Source organism: Octodon degus, unplaced genomic scaffold (genome assembly GCF_000260255.1).
Source record: "Octodon degus isolate 3935 unplaced genomic scaffold, OctDeg1.0 scaffold00045, whole genome shotgun sequence".
Taxonomy (NCBI): Eukaryota; Metazoa; Chordata; class Mammalia; order Rodentia; family Octodontidae; genus Octodon; species Octodon degus.
The window spans coordinates 13,520,037-13,530,109 of record NW_004524621.1 but is presented as its reverse complement, the minus strand read 5'-3'; the positions used below and the strand labels follow the sequence as shown (position 1 = coordinate 13,530,109).

General features: G+C 39.0%; 1 pseudogene; it reads left to right on the top strand.

The window, feature by feature from the left end:
• Positions 1 to 9,303: 9,303 nt before the first annotated feature.
• LOC111816943 lies at positions 9,304 to 9,797 on the top strand (annotated as a pseudogene).
• The last annotated feature ends 276 nt before the right edge of the window (positions 9,798 to 10,073 follow it).

The window sequence follows — 10,073 nt, the reverse complement described above, 5'->3', positions numbered from 1 at the left end:
GAGGAAGCTATAAACCCAGGTGTGGCTGCCATGTGTCTGTGGAAGAGAGTTCTAAGTTTTTCTTCATTAAGAAGAGAGAAAGGAGGGAGGGAAAAAGAAAAAGGCTTTGCAGTTTTGCCCATGAAAGGAAATGGTATATGTCAAAGGATGAGCTACAGGACTCACAAGCAGAAGAGGAGGCAAGAAAGGCACCTTGTTTGGGGAAGACAAGCATAGGGATAGGAGTCACTACCATAACTTCCAAACTCAAAGATCAGGACAGTACAGCCTAAAGTCTCTGATGCAAATAAAACTTTCAGAGTCACAGATCCAAAATTACTAAGGAGATCATTATAATGAGAGGTATTAGATATTTTTATTTTATTTTAAAATAAGTTATTCAGGGGGCCGGGGAGATGGCTCAGTAGGATAAGCGCTTGACTGCAAATGCAAGGATCTGAGTTCAATCCCTGGTTCCGCAAAAAAAAAAAAATAATAATAAGTTATTCATATAAATGGATGTTGGACATCACTCACTTTACACAATTACAATATGTACATATTTCAATTACTAGGGCTTAGTTAAACAAAACACCAGTCATCCTGTTATGATTGGGATGAGAATGTCCCTCAGAGGCTTCATTCCATCATAGGTGGGACTTTGGGAAAGCAACTGAATCATGAGGAAGATATAGCTGATGTTCCATTAGGAATTTGGGTCTGATGAAGAGGTAGATCCCTGGAGCCATTACCTAGAAGGGTCTCTCTCTCTCTCTCTCTCTCTCTCTCTCTCTCTCTCTCTCTCTCTCTCTCCTGGGCTCTCCTTTTATTCTGTTATTCTGTTTCCTGACTGCCATGATGTGAACAGCTTTCCTCTGCTATGCCCCTCCTCCATGTCATTTCTGTCATTTGCAGCCAACAGTAGACTGTAAACACGACCTAAAATAAGCCCATCCTTCTTTAAGTTGCAGGTGTTGGGTATTTTGTCCCAGCAATAAGGAAAGTGAGTAAGACACAATCTCAAAACAGTCCAAACTTCCATTACCACCACCTTGTGCTAATAGTGAGTAACCACATATAGTATAGACTGTGCTGCTGGCCTTCAGTCCACAAATGTAACTAACAGATGGGCCTCATGATCAGCAACAAATTGCATCATTTCTTTCAAAGTGTGTTGGTGATTGTTCACTGTGCATTTGTTGCTCACCCTTCAGACACAGACAATAAAGCCCACAGTTGTGTGTTGTCTCTTTGTCCCCACCAATAAACCTTTGCACAGAAGTGTCCACTTTCACATTGGTGCATTTTCTACTGCTTTAGCTACTCACTGTCAACCAAGGCTCAAAAATATTAAACGAGAAAATCCAGTGCCAGTGAGATAGTTCAGCAGACTAAGTGCCTGCTTAGTCCAACCTCAGGGACCAGGTTCCATCCCCAGCACCACAGGCTGCACTGGCCCTGCCCCCTGGTATGCTGAGCCAGCCATGGAGACCAGGCATGGGGGCACACACCTGTAATCCCAGTGCTGGGGAGACCAAAAGCAGGAGGATCACTATGAGTCTGAGCTGCATAGTGAGACCCTGTACCAAATACAAAGAAAAGAAGGAAGGAAGAAAGAAAAGGAAATCCAAGGCCGGGGAGATAGCTCAGTAGCAGAAGCACCTGCCTGGCAGGTGCAAGGTCCTGAAGTCAATCTCTGTTACCATACACACAAAAAAAAAATCCAAAAATAAACAATCCATAAGTTTTAAATAATTTTTATTGTAGGACATTGCTAAAATTAAGCTTTTTATTTATTATTCATTTATATTATGCTTAATTTATAAATTAAATTTTATCACAGATATATATGTCAAAGGTCAAGGGTTAAGGGTTAGGGTTAGGATTATAGACAATATGAACTTCAAACCAAGAATGATCAAATGAAAATAAAGAGAGCCACTACATACTGGTTAGGGGGGAAATACAAAAGGAATATACCTCAAGCATCTAGAAAAAGAAGAGTAAACCAAGCTCAAAGTCCAAAAATGGGAGGAAATTATAAAGATCACAGAAGAAATTAATGCAATTGAGACAAAGAAAATGATACAAAAAATTAATGAATTCAAAAGCTGGTTCTTTGAAAGATTAAATAAAATTGATAAGCCCCTAGCTAACCTCATCAAAAAGATGAAAGAAAAAATTCAAATTCAAGCAATAAGGAATAAAAATGGCAAAATTACTACAGACCCTGTGGAACTTCAGAAAATCATCAATAGCTAATTTGAAAATCTTTACTCTCACAGAATCAAAGACACAGAAGAAATGGACAAATTCCTAGAAAGGTACAAATTACCAAAACTGAATCAAGAAGATATAAAAACTTTCAATAACACAATATCAGCCTATGAAATTGAAAATGTAATAAAAAGAAAATTTACCAACAAAGAAAAGCCCAGGTCCTGATGGATTCACAGCTGAATTCTACAAGAAATTTACAGAAGATATAATCTCTATACTTTAGGGCCGGAAGATGGCTCAGTGGAATAAGCACTTCCCTGGCAAGTACAAGGGCCTGAGTTCAATCCCCAGTTCTGCCAAAATAAGAAGAAGAATAATAAGAAGAAGAATGATTAATAATAATAATAATCCCTATACTCCTCAAACTCTTCAATGAAATTGAAAAGAAAACAATATTCCCAAAATCATTCCTGAAGGCAAGTATTATATTGATGCCAAAACCAGAGAAAAAATGCAACTAAAAAAGAGAACTACAGGCCTATCTCCCTCATGAATATAGATGCAAAAATCTTCAATAAAATCCTAGCACATAGAATACAGCAAATCATTAAGAAGATTATACACCATGACCAGGTAGGATTCATCCCAGGGATGCAAGGATGGTTCAACATACACAAATCTATAAATGTAATACACTATATCAATAGAGCCAAATCCAAAAACTACACGGGCATCTCAATTGATGCAGAAAAGGCTTTTGACAAAGTCCAACACTCATTCCTGATCAAAGCCCTACAGAAAATTGGAATAGAAGGTCTCTACCTCAATCTGATAAAAGCCATCTATGACAATCCAACTGTTAATTCTAAATGGGGAAAAACTGAAATCTTTTACTCTCAGATCAGGCACAAGACAAGGATGTCCTCTATCACCACTCCTATTCAATATAGTTACCTGCTGCCACCTCTGTGCCATGAAGATGCTCCTGTATTTCTGGGCCTCAGTCTGGGTTTGTCTGGACCCAGCAGTACACCTCAGCTCCCACATCTACATCTACTGTACTTGAACTCGACTGGCAGGACCTGGCTTGAGTCTAGTTGCTCTGTTCAGCTCCTTCCAGCTGAGCAAGTAGACCGCTAGGCCCCGCTGGCTGCAGGTCCCATGCCTCATTCCCAGTAGGCCTGCTGAGGTTGAGTGGGCCAACCAATGCCTTCTCTGTCAGAGATATTTCACAATACTAAAAGTGCAGGACTGGGGAGGTGGCTCAGTAAAACAAGCACTTCCCTGGCAAGTGCAAGGACTTGAGTTCAATGCCCAGTTCCGCCAAATAAGAAAGAAAAAATAAAAGAAAGTGCAAAGTTGAAAGCCAATCCAAAAATCTTCCTGTGACAATTTGCCAATGCATAAAATGGAATTAAATAGTGATGCACTTTCAAGCATTATGTTAGTAAAAGGAACTATCACAGACCATATATTATCTGATCCTATTTATATAAAATGTCCAGCACAGACAAATCTATAGACATAGAAAATAGAAACAGTTGCCTAGGGCTGATGAGGAAGAATGGAAGATGACAACTAAATGATTAGGGGTTTAAACTGTTTCTTTAAAGTCATCATACAACTGTCAAGTAGTTAGGCTTTGAAAGGCCAAGATTCCCAAGAAGAGAGAAGCCCATGAGATGGTCCATTATTCTGTGCAACTCTTTTCCTCTCAAGACATTAATGACCTTAAAGTGGTACAGATTGAGGAAGAGCAGGGGTAGGGTTGCTGAAAAATCAGGTGAAGAGTGGATGCTATAAGGCAGAGAAGCCATAGGAAATACAGATGATGGAAATGGCCAAGGCAGCTAGAACTCAAAAAAACAAAGATTCCTATGGAGCAGAGCCTAGGGAGAGCCTGACAATCTTTTAGCAAGCCCAAACAAGAAAAGACAGAAACAACATTATACCAATACATTTGAAAATTTGTATGAAACTCCTAGAAAAAAAATGCAAGTTACTAAAACTGGCTCAGGAAAATCAGAAAATATGAATAATACATTAGCAATTAATGAAACAGGATCTATCATTTAAAATCTTTCCACAAAGCCATTTCCAGGTCCAATTATTCACCCACAAATTCCTCCAATTAAAGGACTACTGGATTATATTGGAATATTTTGCTGAATTCACACACCTACAATATTTAAATGACAATGGAATACCCTTCTCTGACAAAACTAAACAAAAAAAGGAGGATACAAATGAAGGACCATTTTGTATCTGTATATTCAAAATAGGATAGATATACAGCTGCATTCTCTTAATTCAATGAATAGAGAGATTTGTTCTAATAGTGTTTGTGGACAGGACATCATGTTTGCATTTTGTACAACGAATAACCACTAAGACAATAATATGCAGTGTATTAAATTATTGATACTATTCTAGTAATCAGTTTTGAAACTGTCTCATTGCTATTTGTTTCTCAATAAAATTGTTTTTTTTTAAAAAAAAAAAGAAATACCAATACTAAGGAAATTACTCTCCAAAAGACAATCTACAAGTAAGTGAATCTATCAACTTTATCAAGTGTGCCAGGAAACAAGGTATGAAACACAAAAATAAACTATTAGAAAATGAAATTTGAAAAATGATACAAAGTCACCTCTCATCTGCCTCTCTCCCAAGTGAAGTTTACAGCCCATTTTCATGTAATCATTTGATATTGAATTTAAATACTGGACGCAAAGAAGACCTACACTTAAACAAGTAGACTTTATCCAACAAATGCTCCTGTCACTTCTCTTCATATATGCTTTCAGAACATTTCTCTTATTGTCCAGCTATGAGAAAGTCCAACACCCCAGATGCTGCATTACTAATATGTCTGCCTGAGTTGCAGAGGAAGAGAAAAATCTTCTGGAAAGCCTACATCCAACCTACACACATACTCTAGTTTTATTTTCAAGGGGTACTGGTCTTATAAGAAAATCTTCCTTTCTCCTTGCTGGAGCACTTTCTAGAACAGCGGACAAGGAGTAAGGACCAAAGCCCTAAAATGCTATCTTGTGAGAGTCAGAAAAAGAATTTGAGGCAGAGCCTAGGCTAAAGACTTTGACTCTTTCCTTCCACTGCACTACTGTATCAGCAATCATGTGGAAAATGATTATAGCAGTATAAAAGGATTTTTGATGCCTTTAATATACAATGAATATGCAAATATCAATCCAAAAGACCCCTAAAACCCACAAATACAAGTAGGGCTTGATCCTGAACAGAATTTAAAGGGAAAATTGGCCAGTACAAATATAAATGTTCACTAATCCTGTGAAAAATATTTTCCTGGAATATAAATAAAACTTGAGTTACTTACTTTTGCCAGACATATTAGCAGAGATCTTTTAGTAAACATTTTCCAAAATATAGAATGGTGATGGGAATATATTAACAGATCTTCAAAATCTACAGAAACTGAACAGTCAAGAAAGCGATCCTGACAGTGCTGATTCCAACCTAAATAATACTTTTTAAATGCTGTGGAGATGAGGGTTAATAACCCCCCCAAATCTAAATAAGCTGAAACAGCTTTTACTTGAAATAAGTACTGCCCTCCAGCTATAGTGTATATGAAGACTAGAATCTTCTTTTATGCTGTGACCTGATTTTTCTGTCATGACTCAGGAATGACCTTAAGAGAGAACTTGACTGGCAAACTATATTCACAAGAAGAGTTTGGGTAGAACATATTTTATTCTTTATTTTTAAAGAATACAAAATAGTGATAGGGAAAAAAACAGCATTAGAATGATAAAAGATTTGACTAAACAAAGTAATAGGAATAAAACAATGGTTGCTGTATTACATGGTGTTATCTTCAAATTAGTTGTTCAGATTACCAGACATAAATGTGTAAGATTAGTTTAAAGAAGAAAAAACAAAAGCAATAGCAAAGAAGTTACAAGAAATTCAAAAGAGGAAAGAAAAAAAGCAGAGTAAGAAAATATTTTTAAAGCTTTAAGTGCTCCTTTCAAAAGACCAGCAGGCATTCACAGCACAATTATCCAAACCATTCTGCATATAACCATAAGTATCTTTTTCCCTTCTTTCCTTTGTCCTTTTCCTCATCCCAGTTTTTCCTTCCCATTGAACCATTTCTTTCCGTTTCACAGTATCTGTTGTACCTTTTAGATTTTCATTACTTTTTCAAGTTCTCACACTAGCAAGGTAGTATGATGTTTGCACATATAGAACTGATTTATTTCACTTACCAATAGGGTAGAATGCATTTCAGCATTGAGTTTGACAACCTATTCCCAATATATCCATCACACAGAGACAGACAGACAGAGACAGAGAGACAGAAACAGAGTTTGATGAATACTTCCCCTTATTTCAAAAAAAAAATTTTAATTCAGTATACCTCTTTAAATCTTCTAATTTCTATTTAGTTGATTTCCTGTCTCTTAGCTTTGTTCTCATTCAGGCTTACATCTTCATGTAAGACTCAAAACCGGGCCAACCAGACAGCTCAGCAGATTAAAGCGCCTGTTTAGGGGTTCCATCCCTGGTGTGCCGTACCAGTCCCGCCCCCAAGGCACGCTGAAAAAGAGATTGAGACTGGGGGTGGTGGCACACGTCTGTAATCCCAGAGCTGGGGAGGCTGAAAAACAGGAGGATCACTACGAGTCCGATCTGTGTAGTGAGTCCCAGTAGATCCTGTACTAAATACATTTTTTAAAAAATTCAAAACCTACTGCTGCTGCAAAATTTCTCTTTATCTTGTCACCTTCCAAGTCCATATCTCCAACTCTATGTGAAGTATCCTCACAAGTCAGTATTTCTTGCATTTACTTCAAATGAACATATATAAAATGTAATGTTTCTTTCCTTCCCCAACCCTCCTGCTTTTTATTCATTCATTCAACAAACAGTAACCAAGTACTATACTAAGCATCACTGATCACTCATTCTCTAAACTAGAACCTTGAGAATCAATCTGCAGTCTTTTCTGTCCTCACCTACTCAGGTCAACTCTGTATTCTAACTCAGATACGTCTCTTAGATTCAGCCCCCTGTTTTTCATCTCACAAACACTTAAGCTCAAGTATTCGTCATTCCCCACTAGAGTGCCTGTGGCAACCTCCTACACATTTCCCTGCCGGTAAAGTTAGTCCACTTTCCACACATTTAGCAGAATTATCCTCCCAAAAAAAAAACAAATTGGGTCATGTCACCCTTATTCTTAAAAGTATGCATAGCCCATAGCAATGATGGGATCTGTGGACTACATATTAGAAACAGCTAGGGAGCTCGTTAAGCTGTCATCTCCTACTGCATCCAGCTCCCTGGAGAGCAGATGTAGGAATCCCCATTTTTAATAAGCTCTCCAGGTGATTCTTATACCCACTGAATGTAGAGAGCTACTGCCAGACAGTAACCCAAGCTCCTTAGGCAGAAATAAAAAATCCTCCACACTCTCAACCCATCTAATCTCAGTTCCCCCTGCACTCTATACCATGCATCAGACACACCAGTCACACTAAATTTCTCACTCTTACCCATATGCCAGCTCCTCACATACTGCTATGCTTTCTCTATATGCTGATCTTCTGTTCCTTCTCCACCTACCAAAGCTCTGATCTACTTTCCTCTGTGAATCAGTCCCTCCCCAGTCTCTGTGCCTTCAGAGTAGTCTCTTCCTTGTTCTTTTTTCCATAATCCTTTCCTCATGCCTTCATCATGCCAAGTACAAGCCCTACCAAATCCCAATTCATCTGTTTATGTGATGCCTCTTAAAGCACCTATAAAATAAGGGCATAATTTGACAAAGAATCATTTTGACAAATGAAAGCCTAATGAATCAGTTCTTTGAATTGGTCAATTAATTTATCTGGAAAGCAAATAATTTTGACAGGCTTGTAGACTCAGTATCCCTTAAAATGTTAATTTCTATAAGAACCAAACTAAAGTTCTTTCACAACCAGGTAAAAACAATACTTTCCATGGAAGCCAGACCTGACTCTGGAGCCTATAGTCTAATCCCATATTGAGTTACATTAGCAAGAAACTATGGTATTAGTTGTCCTCAACATTCACAGAATTATAATTTGATATAATGCTGTATTGAAACTGTGGTGATTACTTTTGTTATCAGCTTAACTGAGCTATGGTGTGCCCAGACATTTAACCAAACACTATTTTGGGTCTGTCTGTGAGGATGTTTTTGTGTAAGTTGATTTAAATCAGTAGACTGAGGAAAGCAGATCCTCCTCTCCCTTATAATGTAAGTGAATATCATCCAATTAATGGAAGACATGAATGGAATGGAACAAAAAAGCTAAATAAGAGGCTGCTTGACCTAGGACACTGATCTTTTTGATGTTAAGACTCTTAACATTGACTCTTGGATTTCAACTCTGCTGCTTTAGAAACTGGAAGTTAAACCATCAACACTATTGACTCTCAAGCCTTCAGACTTGAAGTCTTCATTGGCCCTGCCAGTTCTCTAGCTCACCAACTACTGATGTCTGCAATGAAATAAGCCAGTACCTTACAATCTCCCAGCTGTGTGTGTGTGTGTGTGTGTGTGTGTGTGTGTGTGTGTGTTCTGCACCTCTAGAAGTAGTTATTTGAAAATGTTTTCATCAGTCTCATTGAAAACCTTGTTCATTAGACAGAGTACTTGGAGGAAAGACAGGTCAAAGAAGTAACAAAGAAGCACTTGCAGTTCATAGGCTACTCCATCACCCTCTACGTGGAGAAGGAATTGGAGAAGAAAATTGGTGATCATGAAGCAGAGAAAGCCAAAGGCAATAAAAATAAGGAGAAGCCCAACATTGAAGTCATGATCCCAGATGAGGAGGATAACACTGGTAAGGATAAGGAAAAGATATCTAAGAAGATTAAGAAGAAGTACATTATCACAAAGAACTGAAGATATAATTTTCACAGTAAGTTTAAATGGGGGAAGCTGCAACACAAGGACAGCTGCACTACTAGCACAGATGAGGTCCTCACAGCAGTGCATGCCCGGAGCTCTCCACCCATCTCTGCCAGCCTGCCCAAGCCTAGCCCACAGCCCCAAGCAGCAGTGCCAACAGCACTCCCAGAAACAACACCATGGTCGGGTGGAAGGCCTACATCGACAACCTCAGGGCGGACGAGACCTGTCAAGATGTGGTCATCATGGCCAGTTGAAGTCACTGTCCTGGTTGGCAAAGATCAGTCAAGTTTTTTTGGGAATGGGCTGACACAGGGGTCAGAAATTTATGTGATCCGAGACTCACTGCTGCAGGATGGAGAATTTAACATGGATCTTTGTACCAAGAGCACTAGTGGAACCCCTACCTTCTTTTTTTTGGGAGGGAGGGCGATGGGCAGGTTAGCCCACCCTGAAGGCAGAGCTGGCACAGCATGCAGTGCAGATCAACCACAGTACCCTAAGCAGGCACTTTAGACCTCTGAGCTCACAGGCCCTCCCTACTTTCAATGTTACTATCACCACAACTATCAAGACTCTCCTCCTGCTGATGGGCAAAGAAGGTGTCCAAGGTGGGATGATCAACGAGAAATGTTATGAAATGGCTTCCCACCTGCAGCGTACCCAGCACTGACCTGGCTGTCCCTCCCCCTCCCACCGTTCCCAACCCCTTTCGCACCCACTCCTTCCCAAACACACACATACACAATTTTCATTTTGGGAGCCATTACCCCATATGCTTTATTGCTGCCAAAACCACATGGGCTGGTGAGGGCTGAGATTGGATGGACAGATAACCTCTCCTCACCCGTACCCCTCCTATATGTGGTTGGAAAACTTTGGGGCATTTTGTTTCTGATTTTTTTTTCTGAATAAAAAAAGACTCTAACAACAACAACAACAACAAAAA